The sequence below is a fragment of the Mirounga angustirostris genome, unplaced genomic scaffold, assembly GCF_029215605.1.
Source record: "Mirounga angustirostris isolate CCGP_5_RB_7025 unplaced genomic scaffold, mMirAng1.0.hap1 SCAF_35, whole genome shotgun sequence".
Taxonomy (NCBI): domain Eukaryota; kingdom Metazoa; phylum Chordata; class Mammalia; order Carnivora; family Phocidae; genus Mirounga; species Mirounga angustirostris.
In genome coordinates this window covers 11386-30258 of record NW_026991743.1, presented here as the reverse complement: position 1 = coordinate 30258, position 18873 = coordinate 11386, and the positions used below count along the sequence as shown (strand labels likewise).

At 35.7% G+C, this 18873-nt stretch overlaps 1 pseudogene; it reads right to left on the bottom strand.

Moving 5' to 3' along the window:
* Positions 1–17597, bottom strand: part of LOC135363154 (alpha-mannosidase 2-like) — a 67270-nt pseudogene extending 49673 nt beyond the window's left edge.
* Between the last annotated feature and the right edge of the window lie 1276 nt (positions 17598–18873).

The following is an 18873-nucleotide window of genomic DNA, read 5'->3' as shown; positions in this document are numbered from 1 at the left end:
AAGGAGAAGCGGACAAAACTGTGATACGTTTAGGAAGTAGAATGAAGAGACCTGGTATTTGTTTGGGTACAAGGAGAAAGTGAAAGAGACAGAGATGAGCAGGGACTGAAGGGGACACTAATGAAAAACTGGAATACATGATCACTCAAAAATTGAGGCCCAGGTAACTGGATGATGATGCTGAAATTTTATTAAGGAGCTCAGGACCACAAAATATTTGAGTAGAGAGTAGGAATCCGGTTTTATTTTTAATTTAAAAAAAATTTTTAAAAAAAGATTTTATTTATTTGACAGAGAGAGAGCACACACACACACACACACAAGCAGAGGGAGAGGGAGAAGCAGGCTTCCTGCTGAGCAGGGAGCCCAATGTGGGGCTTGATCCCAGGACCTTGGGATCATCACCTGAGCCCAAGGCAGATGCTTAATGACTGAGGCACCCAGGCGCCCCAGGAGTTCAGTTTTATACGCACTGAAATGGAGGTACAGGTGGACCATCCCGACGGAGCTACCTATCTGGCCTGTGGGCAGAACTTGGCAAACTTTTCTCAGAAGAGATATGGATGTGGTGAGTCACCAGTACATGGACAATAAATGAAGGCAACTGAGTAGGAAATATCACTCTCACCAGGAGCTTTTATCTTTTAAATCTTCCTGAGGCAAAACAATTACTTATTTAAGATCTCTTATATGCTCTTGACTCTCCACCTCTTTTAGATGTTAACATAATCTGAAGTCACAGATCTATATTCCTGTAGCTTTTTCTACAGTACATACCTAGCTTCAGTTCCGGTAACCAAATTTCCAGTCATGATCTGCATTTCACGATGTCTCATTATTTTCAAGGCCTTCTTACTTTTGATTCAAATATTAGTCAGCTGAGTTGACTTTATCAAGAAAATATTCAAAAAGAAGAGTACCCATGGTTCATTTTGTGTTTTCATATTTGAAAATGTCTTTTTTTGTTGCTTTCACATATGAAAGATAACTGTGAGTATAAAATGATTTAAAAACTCTATAGTCTTCTCATTACAGAGAAGAAACCTAAGTCTGTTTAGCTTTTGTTCCATATTACACAGTATATATCTTTCTGCTTGGGTACTTCTACAATATGTCCCTTTCCTTTTAATTGGACTAAGTTACCAAGACATAACAGGAGTGACCCTCTTTTCATTTGTATTACCCAGAACTTAACCCTTTTATCTATAAAGTCAGACCTTCTCAGCTCAGAAAACTTTTCATCAGTTCTGTCTTTGATCATTGTCTCTGCTCCATTTTTTTCTCCTGAAGAAAATCACTGTCTTTTGTTTAAATCTTATCCTGCATACCAATCATCTTCTCTCCTGTTGTTTCCACTCCTCTTCCTTTTCTCTGCATTCTTGCAAAGCATCTCATGGGTTTTTTTCTTTCGTGTCACTGGACACTCTTTCACAATGTCAGCCTCAGTCTTCAGTATCACTTGTAAAGATGCTCACTCATCGCGCCCCCACCAATAACCTTCCCTTTTGTCCCTTCCCCGTATCATCTCACCAGTTTTTCATCTCGGCTCTTTGTTTCCCGTTTCAGATTTCTTAGAGATCATGACTCAAATTTTTTGAGAACTCCAAAGAGGTTTTTTTGCAATGTTTTCCTGGTCTCTGTAATAAATCATTTTAAAAGGTAAATTGTTCTTCTGAGTCTTCATGTAGCGCTACTTTCTGTCGTTCTGTAGAGCCTTTGCAAAGGTTTGCTAGGATAACTTTCCCTTTACTTACCCTCACAGAAGCAGATATCCAGACCCTGTGTATGCTAAAGGTACTCTTGGTCTTTATTTTGGCATTAAAGCCCCTCTCTTACCTAGAGTTAGTTTATTTGACGAGTATTTGGCAAGGGATTCAAAAGCAAGGGATTTGCCAGGGGATTCAAAAGCAAGGTAGTTCCCTGCCATCATGGAGCTAATATTTTAGCAAGGGAGACAGACAGCAAGAAATAAATAAATTAAATAACCAGTTTGTTAATAATGCCTAAAGGAGGGGAAGAAAAATGCAGTGATGGAGAAGAGTAAGTTATATAATATATAAAATATATAATAAGGAATGTAAGTCCACATGCATAGAGCCAGCCTGATTGCAAAGGTCCAAAGGGCTACCATCCAAGGTGGCTATGCCTGTATATTCATTGTTTTATGCCAACTCTGGTGAACAAATGGAGGGATTCTTTCTTCAGCAAAGACTATCATGGGTATCCTTCTGGCCCATGCCACTGTCAATAGTAATTTCCTTGAACGGATACTTCCCTAGGTCAGTGCTCTACCATCAGTTCCCCACTTGTTTCTGCCTATTTTATTTCTTTTTTTTTTTATTTCATTATGTAATGTTAATCACCATACATTACATCATTAGTTTTTGATGTAGCATTCCACGATTCATTATTTGCGTATTAACACCCAGTGCTCCATTCAGTACGTGCCCTCTTTAATACCCATCACCAGGCTAACCCATTCTCCCACCCCCCTCCCCTCTAGAACCCTCAGTTTGTTTCTTAGAGTCCATAGTCTCTCATGGTTCATCTCCCCCTCCGGTTCCCCCCTCCCCCTTCATTTTTCCCTTCCTTCTATCTTTTCTCTCTCTCTCTCTTTTTAACATATAATGTATTATTTATTCCAGAGGTACAGGTCTGTGATTCAACAGCCTTACACAATTCACAGCGCTCACCATAGCACATACCCTCCACAATGTCTATCACCCAGCTCCCCATCCCTCCGACCCCCCACCACTCCAGCAAACCTCAGTTTGTTTCCTGAGATTAAGAATTCCTCATATCAGTGAGATCATATGATACATGTCTTTCTCTGATTGACTTATTTCGCTTAGCATAATACCCTCTGGTTCCATCCACATCGTTGCAAATGGCAAGATTTTTTTTGATGGCTACATAATATTCCATTGTGTGTGTATGTGTGTATATGTGTGTGTACACACACACACACACACACACATATATACCGTTTCTTCTTTAACCATTCATCTATTGATGGACATCTTGGCTCCTTCCATAGTTTGGTTATTGTGGACACTGCTGCTATAAACATCCGGGTGCACGTACCCCTTCGGACCACCTCATTTGTATCTTTGGGGTAAATACCCAGTAGTGCAATTGCTGGGTCGTACGGCAGCTCTATTTTCAACTTTTTGAAGAACCTCCATACTGTTTTCCAGAGTGGCTGCACCTGCCTATTTTATTTCTGTCAGATTCAGTCTCCAAATTGGTTGTGAAATACAGACACAATGGAAGCCCTCTTTTAAGTGTGATTAAGGCTGGCAATAGACCTATTAACTGAAAGAGATAAAGTTGACTTGAAAGTTAAAGTTTAAGTAGTACAATTTTAAGTTACACACATATGACTTAATAATTCATGTTTTCATATATGTTTTATATATACTTATATATATAACATTTCCTAATCTATTGATATTAAGAGCAAAGCTTCTGGTTTAACTATGGGACCACTAACTGGAGTCCTGTGTCATATTTTCTGCATAACCATGCATGTGATTAATCATGTATGGTTTCCAGATTAGGTTTTTCTAAAGCAGACCAAGAATTTCACCACTTGAAAAAATATTAAGCCATATGAGTACAGACTGCTTCTACATCTTTATGACTTCTTCCCAATTTTTTTTAGGCATCTCACCAGTGACTCACATTTGTTGAAAATTTCTAAAGAACCCAACTTCATTTAAAAAAAAAAAACAATCTTTTGTATAATTCACCAGTTCAATAAAAATTAATCAAATTGTGTAAGAAAAATAACAAGAACAACTGATCTGGGAATAAATAATTGTTTCATGATAATCATACAATTCAACGGAAAGACCAGAGGGAGAGAATTGTACCAGTTTCCCTAGCTAGTGGCCTGTTAGGGACAAGGTCAGGCTATCATGGGCACAGAAAAGGAATGGAGTGAATCAGTTGATCTAGTTGGCCAATTAAATGGAGATTGGTTAACAGAAATCTTAGGAAGAGAGAATGAAAAGAATAGTTACTTTATCTCCTTAACAGCCTCAAAAAGTAGCCCTGTCCCTGTATTAAAACATTAGTTCTCTGTTCTAGGTGGTAGGTACACAAATTTCAAAGCTTTGGGGGTAGACATTATAAAAAGGAAAAGGAATCAATCTCCACACCTGCTTCTAGAGACCTGCAATGTAGCTATTATTTCTAACTGTTTACCACTGGTCAGTGAGTAATTGTATTTTCCAGTCCAGTTGATCAACTTTATAGTTTGTGGATATCTTAAATTGTGGCAATAGGCTGACTGTCAAACCAAGATTTGGTGTTCCTCTGATTGTTGATCATCATCTTTGTTTGCATGAGTTTTAATAGGAAATTGAGAGAGTCAGTCTCAGAGTCCCTAGTCTGCCATCACATAAAACAAAGTGTCAACTTTTTTGTTTTTTCATAGAATAGGTGTTATTCATCTAAGTCAACGTAAGGCTGAAACAGTATTTCTGGAATTAATACTCATCATTTCTGATATCATAAAATAAATAGAAATGTTAAGGGTAGGAAGACTGTTGTGGGAAAGGTAGGGCCTTTTCTATTCTCTCCCCCAGAGACCTTTATATCTCCTTGAAAAAAGTCAGGCAAAAGACAAGCCTGCGAATGACTGATTTAGAATGGCAAACACCAGATAAGATTATTTGATGTTGTGATCCAGACATGATTGCTCTAAAACTAGTTATAACATAAAATTAACTAATATATCATGTTGAAAGTATCTCCAACTCCCTAGGAAGTTTTTGGTTACTTAAAGTAATGTACTATATTCTACTCAAGTCTTTTGGGTGAGACATCCTTTCTAAAAATATCCCACATTACACACAGGCTGAAATGTGTTTCTGGATAATTGGAGAACCGGTCAATCTATATCTTGAAACAAGTCAAAATGAATAAAATGTAACTCAGATGCAACATAGATGAAAACACACAAACACCTTTCACAAGCAAGAAATACTTAAACAAAAAAGCATCTCAGAGGAGAGTTTAGGAATGCCTTCAAAACCAGTAATGAGAATTAACTCTTAAATAGACTATGCTATTAATACCCAGACAGACCTCTACTAGACTAGAACTCAGTTTTTTATTTTTAAGAGTCTCCAGTACTCTCAGTTAACAATTGCCCCATTAAAAGAAAAGTTCTAAAGTCTCTCATAATAACAGAACCTGCAGAGGATCCAGAGTGTCAAATCCTAGTCAGATCATGTATTCTATTATTACTTTAAATTCCCTTGGGATAATGTTAAAAGGCAGCCCTTCATTATCAAGGACAGAAATCCTCAATCTCTGTGACTTTGTACATTTGTTTTTCTGCTAACTAATGTGAAGACATTTCTGTACTAGTTTTCTAGTGCATGACAAGATTTGAGCTCACACTGTTACGATCCATGAGCAATAAAGCACAGTTCTTACACTACTCATCACAGTTATCACTGCTAACACTGTTCCATCTCCCCCAAGAAAAACCACCAGGTACAAAGTAAGGTGCATCGTGACGTTCACAGCTCTCTCAGGAGACGCCACGTGCTCAGATTAGAACCACTTTCGTTCAAGTAGTGGAATCTCAGCTCAGTTCTTGAGCTATAAATGACTCTACCAGGTCTATATTATAATAAATAACACTGCCAGAATCTGAATGGTGAGAATTCTATTTCCCTAGAAATTCCACTCCAAACAATAACTGTGCGGCTGTGAATTTGGTTACTTCATTTAAAACTTACGTTTAAACAACTGGTAGGAAGATTAGATACAGTGTGATTTGGTCTAAAAATACACTGATGATATGGTAACAGATGAAAAAATGATTTAAAGTCTTGAATTCCATTACACTAATAGATAATTACTGTGAGAAGAATGGTTTGTGATAACAACATTAAAAACACAAAATGCAGAATCAGGCAAATACTCTAAGTCAGCAACAACAGAAAGTCTTGTGTGTAAAAACTGATCTGATCAGCAATGTCCACAGTACCCAAAACACGGAAAGAGCCCCAATGTCCACTCACTGATGAATGAATAAAGAAGATGTGTATGTATATATACATACATACACACAGTGGAATATTATTCAGCCATCAAAAAGAATGAAATCTTGCCATTTGCAACAATGTGGATGGAACTAGAGTGTATTATGCTAAGTGAAATAAGTTAGTCAGAGAAAGACAAATGACATGATTTTACTAATATCTAGAATTTAAGAAACAAAACTGATGAACATAGGGGAAGGGAAGGAAAAATAAAATAAGATAAAAACAGAGAAGGAGGCAAGTCACAAGAGATGCTTAACTACCGGGAACAAACTGAGGGTTGCTGGAGGGGACGTGGGGGGGATGGGGTAACTGTGTGATGGGCATTAAAGAGGGCACTTGATGTAATGAGCATTGGGTGTTATAGGCAACTGATCAATCACTAAATACTACCTCTGAAACTAATAATAAACTGTATGTTAACTAACTTCAATTTAAATAAAATCTAAAAAAGAAAAAAAGTCATCTGATCAAGTCAACTCATTTAGATATTTGGGAGTATCGTTTGAACCCACCCATTCTAAAGAGCCTTCAAGAAAGCAATCTCAACAAAGGTAATTCTGTAAGAATGCAATGATGCTGAGAGGCAACCTAAAATTTTTCAGGTCCCATGGTATGAAACTCTATAATCTCCAATGAACAGTTGTCCAAATGTTGAGCAAATTCAAAGCTTTGAGTTGTTATTTATTTTTGCTTGTAGTATTATTTAGTGTATTCAGAAGCCCTCTGGCATCCAAACTCCAAATACTAGATGAAAGAACTATTTGGAGAGAAGATATACCAGGATACCACATCTTCACATAGAATGTCTACGCATATCTGGTGTCTGAAGTTTAATAGTCTCTTCAATCAGTAATTAATTGTATTTCAACAAGTCTTTATTCAATTCTTACTATGTTGACTGCAATTCCACAGGTATGGTGGGAGAAATAAATAAAAGAAATAGTTCCTACTGTCAAGGAGTTTACAGTCTAGCAGAATTAACTTCAAATAATTATTATACTGAGAGAAATAAGAAAACATCAATTCCCAGTTACATGATTGAGTCATTTTGGATCTGATTTAGATGAAAATTTGAGGCCAGTACCATAATGGGATGGCACTTTGGCATCATGGGAGGAGGTGGAATATTGTGCACATGGTGAATTGTATGTGAATTGTAGTGGCCAGTGGATAAACTGTGGTAGACCGTCTCCAAAGATGACTGCCATCATTCCCTTCAAGTAATGGAGAATAATTCCCTCCCCCTGAATCTTGGCTGACGCTAGTGACTTGCTTCACTAAGAATGTAGTGGAAAGGACCTTCTAGGAGTTCTGAGGCTAGGTCCTAGAAGCCTTGCTGCTTCCACCCAGGTGTCTTTCTTGCGTTCCGCTATGGGTAGATTCCTGTGACAACTACATGCAATAAATTAGGGGCAGAGAGAAACTGAAGACAGAAGAGCAGGAAGTCATTGCAGTAGTTCAAGTAAAACATTTAAAAAAAAAAATCATAATAGAGGCCTTAAAACCAGAAAGTAATAGGAAGACAGGAGACGAAGAATGTCAGAGGTGAGCAGAGGGGAAAATCCAAAACACTTTCCAGCTGATGAAACTTAAAAGAACAAGAAAAGGTAGAAGTCAAAGTGGGTTCTAGAGGCTAGAAAATTTATGACTTGTTCAGGGTGTCCTAACTCTTAACTCTTAATTGTACCTGCTTTCCATATAAAGACTATTTTTCAGCACCTAGACAACCAAAAAGAGAATGATGCTATTAATAAAGATTAGGATCCAAAAAGAAAGCACACATGGAGAAAACAAGAGGAAATTAAATTAGAGGTGCTGGGCAGCCATCCAGGAAGAACCATTACAACAAGCACATGACAATGGAGGTACTGAGTGCCTTTTCTGGAACTGAGTACTTTTAATATCTGTTTGATACTCTAAAGTCACCCAAGCCCCCAAAACAAGGACTTCTTTTGTGTCTCCACATGGTTGGTGGTTTCATTTGAAGTTAATCCCTTCTTTTTTCTGGCCAAAAATCCCTTACCAATAAACGCCTTGTTAAACATTAAAAGCACTTAATGGTAAATTTGTAATGGGTTTGAATAAATTGCTCTCAAACTAAAAGTTTTCTACTTGAAAAATTAAAATTTCAGATTTACAGAAGTTTCAGATTTTAGTTGTATACTCCGTGGCATTTCAAATTATCCACATTTAAAAAAAAAAGTTCCTTCACACGTTGTCAAAACACATGATTTGGCGTCCTGGGCTGCGGTGATATTTGCTTCCATCCTGCCTCAAGTACTAAACACTGAAAGAAGACTGAAATCCCTGCCTGTCCTAGGAGTTTACCTTCCATCCTCTAGGTCCTCCACGTCCCTAATCCTGTAAATCTTTGTACTACAGTTTTTTTTTTTTACAATTGGGCCTTGGAGGAAAAGAAACACCTCGGTACATTAAAGGATTATTTAAGGCTAGAAAATTTATGACTTGTTCAGGGTGCCCTAACTTTTAACTCTCAATTATACCTTCTTTCCACATAAAGACTATGAATGCATATACTATAGAGCTTACCCAACCTTGTGAACTCAATCAGGCTCACAGATATGTACCACATCCCCATGAGCAGATTAGCCACTCCTTTTTAAAGACTCCCAAACTAACTTATGTTAGGTTATAGCTATAACTAATGTTGCCAAACAGCATGATCAAATTCATTTACATGTATTATTGAAATTGTGTGAGTTAGGGGCGCCTGGCTGGCTCAGTCATTAAGTGTCCGCCTTTGGCTTGGGTCGTGATCCCAGGGTCCTGGGATCGAGCCCCACATCGGGCTCCCTGCTCAGCGGGAGGCCTGCTTCTCCCTCTCCCACTCTCTCTGCTTGTGTTCCCTGTCTTGCTGTGTCTCTCTCTGTCAAATAAATAAAAACTTAAAAAAAAATAGCTATGAAATTGTGTGAGTTAGATCAGTATTTCTCAGACTTTTCACATAACTCCTTAAAGACTCTTTAGACATTTTTTGTTAATCATCCCCCCATACAATTTTAATACACTTAAAAGTATATCTGTTATTGTACTATTGAGTACTATTTTTATGCTTTATATATTTAAAAAAATACTTTTTTTCAAACTCCCCAAGAACCAATTTTTACCCCCCTAAGGAGGATGTCTCTCTCACTGAGAATGCATGTTTTATTTAGATTAATAAATTGTTGCTCAAATAAGAATTATTCTTATCGCCAAAATAATGCTAAGCCTTAGATCATTATATAGGGACTCATGAAGAACATGAGAAAGACTCATGACCATACTCCTGAAACTTTCAACTTCAAGACTGAGAAGTGCAATGATATCACTTTCAGTATCTGCTAAATAAAACTATGAAATTCTTCCATTTTAAAGGCCACTGTCATTCCTCCATTCTTCTCTGATTTTGTTGAGAGATCAGCTCAGATTATTTGTGGCTAACAAGTAAAATATAGATTTTAAAACCAGAAGTATAAGTAGTTCTATTCATGAGGTCCTCAAGTACAAAACAGATAATAAAGATACAAATAAGAACTTGACAATCTTAAGTACTCCCAATTCACCTAACTACAGAAACAGTAGTAGCACTGACATTTGGTAGAAAAGAACTGTGAAGGAGTAATATTAAGATGAAGAACACTATTTAAATACAAACTGTTTAAAAGGAAATATCAGAAAGCAATCATTTTACTAATAGTCCCAAAAATGCTATTTACGTTGATGTATAATTAAAACTCCTCAATATTAAAGCTCAAAATATATTTCTTCTTAGTTAATACACCTGGATCTCCTTTCTTCCTCCAGCATAAGTAGAGCTAAAATACCACTTACTCCTGGCTAAAGCAAGGACAATAGAGGAAGAAGAAAAGCCATAGGGTTTGTAACCCATTAGGGCTCCATCCCACCCACCCTACCATTCACCCAGAGGAAGACTAATGGGGTGGGGAAGGGGCATAAATTATTTATAGCAAGCATAAGGCATTCTTACAGTCAGCAGAAACAAAGATCTTCCCCTACCAAAATAGAAAAAGGGGGATTATGCCTAATACCAGAGTTTATTAGGGGCAAAATATTTAAGGAACAGCCACACAACCTCAACTACATCAAAATATTACATATTTTAAGACAAAGAAAACATTTTGTAATGGGAGTATCATTACTCTCTTATGACTTGGCAACCTGAAAGCTGTTAAGCCTGCAACAGGACTTCAAAGTTGAGACTTAAACTGTCTTTTCCAGTTAATCCCTTCTTTTTCTGGCCAAAAGAAAGAAATGTAGGATTTCTTTACCATTACTTTAGTGATACTTTAGTGTCACTAAAAAATACCTGTCTTCTTGTTCTAAGGTATGAGCTGTATACATTTTTAAGTCTCTACCTCCTGAAGAGATTTAGCAAACTAAGGCTTTATTTTCTGAGTAACCAAAATGTCAATTTTATTAGCAATTGTAAATTTTCTGTAATACTTTGATTCCATTTATTTTAAAATAATTCTAATAAAGAATACCTAAAATCATGAATTATCCTTTACAATTATTTTTTTATCCTGCAATTTGTACATACTAAATTTCTCAATTTAGATAGCAAAAAGTTATATTATATAAGAATATAGTGTGTATCTGGGGATAGTGGGTACTGACCTAGTGATATTTGGTCATTTAAAACAGAAGACTTGGTTAAATGATTACCAATAAAAACACAAAACATTTCTTTATAAATCAGAGGCAGCCACCAATTAATCGCCCCATTTTCAGGTCAACTGAACACCCTTCCCATTTGCCTTAACATAAATCCACAATGCCAAAATGAGACAGTCTGGCCAGCACAATGACAGTTATCTAGTAAACAATTTATAGTAGGAACTTTTCATAATTAAGTTTCTTCCTTCATTTTAAAAATGGGATCAGGGATCAATGAAAAGATAAGTTAACAAAGGGTTAAGAAAAAACATAATCATAAATCATATTTATGATCCCATACAAAATATCTGTAAAAAAATAGTTGTAATTGTTCATTCAGCAATTAATGTATCAAACACTGTGTTAACTATTAACATTGAACATGACAGTCATGGGAGAAAAATCCATTTCTTCAAAAAATTTTTTTAAATTAATAAATTTATTAAACAAAATACTGCCTCAAAGTATATCCTGGCTAGGGAAAAGAAACATGAAAAGCAAAAAAGTCAAGTCAGAACAGTAGCAAAGTGTATGAGAAATTATGTATTTACCTTGGCTCTGCACTCAGTGTTATTACAGTTTTTTGTGGTAGAGAACCGTGTGAGTTTTGTTTCAAATCCTGTAAAAATAAACAAAAATTTTTTATTTTACTTTTAAAACTTAAGTTTCAAAACTAGCTATGTAATAGTACTTACAAAAATCCTAAAAAGGACACAATGGTGTCCTCCTTCTAGCTACATAAAGGTCCATCAAAGTTCAAAATAAGTAATTCTTGTGTGTGTGCATTTTTATGGGTGTGTCTTTAGACTTCAGTACGGCATGTGTTACACGGACTACTAGAGTCCAATTAGGAACCAAGTAAATCAAAGTTCTAAAGATCATTTTGCAAAAAGTTTCACTATTTTACCTTTGTATCACAGGTTTCATATCCTTAAGCAATGTATGTCCATTTATTGGATTTTTTACTTCAACATGAAAATATGTAACCATAATTTGATTGCAAACATCAGTATATGAAAATACTGAACTTACTATCTCTGATTCCAGATGTGTAAGTTCCAATTACATGTAAAATTTCAAAGCCTATGGCTCACAATAGACTCTAATGATAAAATATTACAGTTTTAAAACATCTGAGTTGCCAAATCGAAGTCTAAAGAGGTTTGCAATCCCCCATTTTTTCCCACTGTTCTTCCTTGCTGCTGAAGAGTATATTCTTCCTCTCAGAGTATGTTCTGTTTTATTGGCTCCCCTGATCCTAACCACGATACAAGCCGAGGCAGGAATCATCCCATCTAACAGATAAATGAATGAGGGCTCACAGATGTTAAGCAACTTTTTCAGGCCCATGCAATCAGGTACAGAGGTGGGGCTAATAGCTAGTCTTTAATTCCTCAACTGCTCCTCTGCTGTTACACACATCTGAGCACTGCTCACAGCGCTCCATGGGCTCATCCTGAAACCAGAAGACAATTCAGGGGCTTCTAATTAAAGCCAAGCAAAATAACTAATTACAGCGTCTAGTTACCTTACAGTACCATATTAATAGTGTTCTCAAAGCTGTATGTTCCACATAATGAAGTTCATTAGTTTTCATGCTTAGATTTCGTCAGAACAAAATATACACCATAAATCAAATACAGACACACTTACAGGAAAGAAGAACACATAGGTATTTCATATAAAATGATACAAATTCTTTCAAATCATGTATAAGGAAATCACTATTTTTCAAGGTTTCTTTTCACTCAGCTTCTCACCCCCTTTTCTGAACCAAGAACAAAAGAATCACACATTTTTATGATAATATAAAAGGTAGCAACTAACCATGTCTAGGAGGTTATCAAAAGAGTAAGAGTTGTACGAGTTTTTGTCCTTCAAAATAAGAAGTAGTGCAGAATATCCAATTATCTTCTTCAAATTCGTTAATGAATGAAAGAGTCTGTGAACCAAAAATTTTTACTGGTCTGAGAAGCAATTCAAACATCAGTATACAATATTTTCAGTTTCTTTAATAATGGCCAAACCACCATCATCCTGTATTCACAAAGTGAAACCTATAATGAAGCTATAATGAACGGACTCTTCTTTGCCCAGAACTAAGTACTTAGGAAAAAAAAGTTAGTCAAAAGATTTCACTAATAAGGATTCATTTAAAATAGAAAACTTTCTGTATACACCTGAAACGTGTAAGCTTAATCAAACTACCGATACTTTCTACAAGTATCATGCCAAATACTAAGAATATTCAACATGATCACTCCAATAGCTTTAAGGCTTTGTTACCAAAGAAGTGATTTGGTCCTTTACTTTAGAAAATTCTTTAACAAATGTTGAAACAGCAAAAGAAAGCATGAGATTAACTGTCACTCACAAGAATATTTGTTCAGTATACATACTTCAAAAAACTCAAATTCCTGAAAACTTCAAATAAATATTTTGTTGACTTTAGTTTCATGTTCTTGTTCAAAAAAAGAGAAAGTTTTCACAGGTCTGGATAATGAAATTGTCTTTCTCCTTGTTACTTTTCTTGGTCATTAAAATTGTTAATTGTATTCCAATTGTACTTTTATGTCTGAGGAACCAAAGAGATGCGTATGAATCAACCTACTCAGGATCAATTCTGGAATATAATCTTGGTACAGTATCAACTATTGCTGAAGCACTACACGTGGGAAAAGAATTTGAAGGTTTTTTTTTTTCAAGTTCCATCTTGTTTCTTTAAAGCTTTATAGAACAGGTAACCCTAAGTAAAGCCACTGAAGAAATCTGTCGAAAAACTTGGCTAAACATGCTTTCAATCAGCCATTGAATCTATTATGTTTATAGAGTGATTATATTATTTTCCCCAATACAGGACGCAATTTTGGACCTACATGTTAAGAACATTTTTGTTGGCATGCAATGACAAAAAAATGTTTAAGAGAATTAAAAATAACTTCTTTTTACAGAGCACTGAGATTACTTTCAAAGATGTAAGTGATCACAATCAGTAAGTTAATTAACTATGCAAATGTGTTATACATACATAGTGTTAAAGTCTTCTGCATGTGAGTTCAGGCCATCATCCAGCTAAGTTTCTTAGTCTATTCAAATGTTTTCCTAGGTGATAACAAGTGTTTTCACCAGACTAAAAGACAATATGAGTGACTACAATTCAGTTATAGGAACAAGCCCCTCGATTTAAGTTTATTTTTATCTATATGGCAATCTTTATTAGGCTGTCAGAACCTGAAGAATAAAAGTCATGTTCTACTCCCCCTGCTTGTGTTCCCTCTCTCACTGTCTCTCTCTCTGTGAAATAAATCTTTAAAAAAAAAAAAAAAAAAAGAAGGGGCGCCTGGGTGGCTCAGTCGTTAAGCGTCTGCCTTCGGCTCAGGTCATGATCCCAGGGTCCTGGGATCGAGCCCCGCATCAGGCTCCCTGCTCAGCGGGAAGCCTGCTTCTCCCTCTCCCACTCCCCCTGCTTGTGTTCCCTCTCTCACTGTCTCTTTCTCTGTGAAATAAATAAATAAAATCTTTAAAAAAAAAAAAAGTCATGTTCTCCATCAGCTAAAACCTTATATGTATTACAGTGCACTGGAGCTTAAACTGAGGGAATGCCACACATCAATGTTTGTATCCTAAAGGCACATGCACAGTCTTCTAACGAGGTAAGCACTAAGAACTGGTAGTGTATTCCCCAAATGCTTTCTCAGGATGCATAAAGCCATTCTGTTTAAAGCAAAACAAGACTAAACACAGTAAATAAGTTTGGGAAACATTGGGTAAAGCAAAATTTTAATGTTTCAACAATTCATCATTGTGGGATTTCCCAGAGCCTCTAATTTTCTAACATGCCCGTATTTTATTATCACTGAACCGGACCATCACTTAGAAATCACAGTTTTCTACTCTGGTATCATTACTACTGTTTCAGGCAGATACTATCATGTTTGTCAGTGAAGTTTGATCTATACATATGGGCCCTCATACTTACCCTTTGTTCATTTTTTTCTCCTACCTACCTTAACTACAACATAGAAATAGGCAGAATTCTAAATATTTCTGTAACTGATCTCATTACCATTTCTTCTCTTGCACATAGCCCCATTATCCACTTTTAGGCTGAACATCCATCACAAACACTGTCCCCCTCTAATTCATTTTTTCATGCCATGATTAGAATTAACCTTCAAATAGCCATGATGTATTCTTGTTCTCCAGGTGATAATTATATAAACATTCAATCTACTGTTGAGAGCAGTACTCTAAGTAAGAATCGCCTTTAGATGGCAGAAGAGAAAGCTAGAAGGGTCTGGACCCCTGTCGGCACTGTAGAGCTGCTATACCTGAACTGGGGACCTGCAGACTTCTTCCACGTGGCATAAAAATAAGTAGGATAGGATTTATTCAGTTTTAAGTTGTTATTACTAGCAGCCAAATGCAATCCTTAACTCATACACTTGTTCACAGGGACACTTCTGCCAACATTTGAATAAACAGTCAACAGTCTAAGAACAAGAGAACACCCAATGCTAGCTGCCTCTTTGTTTATAACTCTCTAACTTGTGTTTTGAAATTTCCTACTTAAAATGTCTATGCTAATGACTTGATAATTGTGTATGACTTCTCAATGAAGTGTGAAGTGCTCGCAAAGCAAATTTACAAATGTCAAGTATAATTTGAGAATTATTGTCTTTTTTCTCTAAGATGCAATTTTGTATGGTGATGTTTTTATAAGCTAAAAGCATAACCAAACATATGGAGGAACTAATGACAGCCCTTCTGGAAAGGTTATGAGATAGAAAATGTTCAGTTGCAAAAACTCAATGACCTGTACCCAAGTCTCTTTCAATATGGCAGCCAGAGAGAGAGCAGGTAGACAGTATAGGAGAGTGACTTCTTCATTTCCTCTTAGGAACTCTTTTCTGAATATAAGCCTCACTTTTAAATTCAATAAACCAAGAAGACAGGAGCAGGTGAAAAGGAAAAAAATGGAGGATCTGACCTTATTTTAAAAAATGCCTTCTGTGGGAGAAAAACCAATTATCATGATCAGCCAATGAATGTTTTCCATTTTAAGCCCAGCTCAACCTCAACAGATGCCAAATACATTTGCCACAAGAAAACTGAGAAGATATTCAAGATGCTACCATGAATATATTTTCAAGGATTCAAGTCAACTAATGAAACCTCAAGAATTTGTTTTTCAAATATCTAGAAAGGCAGTCAAAATACTATAACTAAAATTTTAATTAACACTTATAATGATTAGTGATATCAGTTGTGGATCAATCTGTAATGTTGACTTTATATGTTGTATACACTTTTAACATATGGGAGAGAGCATTTATTAAAAAAAGAGGTTCACTTCTTAAATCTGTATTATAAGAAAATCAGAGCACACTTTAACAATTTTAAAATATTATTGAAGTACACCATTTTTGATAGGAAAAAAATCTGGAAGAAATAATAACTAAGCCATAATGAAATAATAGTCAAAACTCCTTCCCCAACATAGGAATCTCCTCTACAATGATCCTAATGAATGGTTACCCAAACTAGGGCATGATGATGGAAATCTCACTATCACAAAAGGTAAGCCTTTTGATTATTGGGAAGCACTATTTACAAAGTCTCCTGCTGTTCTGAGCTAAAGCCTGTACTCACTGTTTCCAATCCTGCAATGTGAAAATAACTGAGCTTCCCCTCCCTCACTCATCTCACAGACCTTCTAAGAGTTGAAGATGGTTTTGATATCAATACCCAAGCCAACCCTTCTCATCCCAATTCCTTATATCATCTATATATGTCAAAGTTTCTAGGTTCTTCTACTTCCTGGCTAAACTCTAGGCTGAGAACAACTGGATATGAAGTAGGATGAAATTAAACTGCTATACAATCAAGTATGGCTCTTTATCTCCTTGGATTATAGCTATGATTTATTTGATACCAAATCCCTGGTCAACAAGGTAACCCCAATTACCACATTATACTTGGGAGAAAACAGAATCAGCTTTATAATAATGTTTTACTACTCCATTTGCAGAAATGCACTGCAATAAAAAGTTAGGACAGCTAGTACATTCTCAATACAATTCTTGAAAAATGCTTTGAATATTGATGTTGTTTTTCTATAGCAATGCTTATAAGGGATGTCATTATTGATATGGTCTGATGTACATTAACAATTTCATCAAAGATATAAGCCTGTGACCCAAAATTAAAAAAAATTGTTTTATAATCACTTTTTAATAATTATATTACCTGGTACCATAATCCACAACCACCCAATCTTTTGCAGTTCCTGTGATAGCATCATGATGTTGAAACAGTCCCAAATTTCTTCTGGCTTCTGTCAGTGCCATGTAATGGGATGATGAAAGAAATTTACTTATCTTGTATTTCTGAGCTTGTTTCAGGGTGAAATAGTAAAGAATTTCAGCAGCCCTAATCGTATAAAACAGTCATTAATTCTTATTTCAAAACAAACATTTACTATTTAAAATATGTGGTACTGATACAATTTTTAAATGCATTTTTAAAAAAATCCACATTTCAGCACAATTGATAAAAAAGATATTGATAATAAACATTCCTATAAAACCATCTAGGTATCCATCTAATATATCTAGATTATCAATCATCAGAGAACATCATGTCTAAATTGATATAAAGGACGCTTGTTCTAGATGGTCCTGGAAAGAAGCCAGTACCCACTGGCAGCGAGATAGGTGTACTTATGTATAACATAGTGGAAAAAAAAAAAAAGCTCAAAACAGCAGTAAAAAGTGGATAATGGTTGCTGCCCTTTCTTCTCTCCAAGATCAGCCCAGACACATACCAGGAACTTCATCACCAGAAAGCCATTCACTCTCACATACATACACTAAAGGAGAGACGGTGCAGAAATGGTCACATGAGTGGGAGACTAACAGTGAAGGAGAGGCCGAAAGCGATGGCCTGACAGCTCAGTGACAACAGCTAGTCTCTGTGCTGAATGAGAACATTCAACAACTAGAGGGAAAGTAACAATATAAACTGAAAGGTGATAAAACATATGCTGTCGCTTCTCGTTTATTTTAAAGAAAAAACACTTGGGCTTACGAGTAGTTTTTGAGCAAGAATATGGGGACTTATCATTTTCATGCTTTATTTTTTTCATCAGAGGATATGGTTCAAGGCAGGTTTCGAAAAAGTTCTTTAAAAAAGAGATATGGCTTGGGGTGCCTGGGTGGCTCAGTCGTTAAGCGTCTGCCCTCAGCTGAGGTTATGGTCCCAGGATCCTGGGATCGAGCCCCACATGGGGCTCCCTGCTCCGCGGGGAGTCTGCTTCTCCCTCTCCCACTCCCCCTGCTGTGTTCCCTCTCTCTCTGTGTCTCTCTCTGTCAAATAAATAAATAAAATCTTTAAAAATAAATAAATAAAATCTTTAAAAAAAAAAGAGCGATGGCTTGATGAAGTAAAAAGTTTAAGAAGGTTCTTTATGCCAAACATATTAAGAAGGATGGAGAGAAAACCAAGGCAGCTTGAAAATGTATCACAATATAAGGAAAAGGATAAATTTAAAGTACTCAAAAAAAAAAAAAAAGAATTGTTTTAAATTTTGAAATAATTAGAAGATACTAAATAATCTCTGCCTTTAAATTCTAATCTTTCTAAAATTCATGGCAGGAGAAACACTAAGTTTGAATTAAAGAAATTGTGTATATATGTTCATCTATACCCATAGCACATATTCCTGGCTTTGCAAAGAGTACCTATACATATAGATATCCCAAAATGTAAAAAGGGGGTTTAAAAAATATTTTCTTCTTTATACTCTTCTATCCTATCCAAATGTTTTACAAATGAGCATCAAGATGAAATATCTATAATCAGACAATAAACTTATTTTCAAGTAAGTTGATTACATTTTGAAATTTGTCATTATTATATGGTTTTTTGTCATTTTATTTTAAAGCAGAATTTTCAAAATATATTATTACTCACACTAAGTACTTCACTTTAAATATGTTCAATAAATTAAAATTGAATCAATATTTGTAACTCTTTGTCACTAAAAAATAGTTGACACTTTTAAAAAAGTGCAGTAGTCCAAAAGAATCTCTACATTACTTAGTACTTTCTCTGTTTTTATCATAGG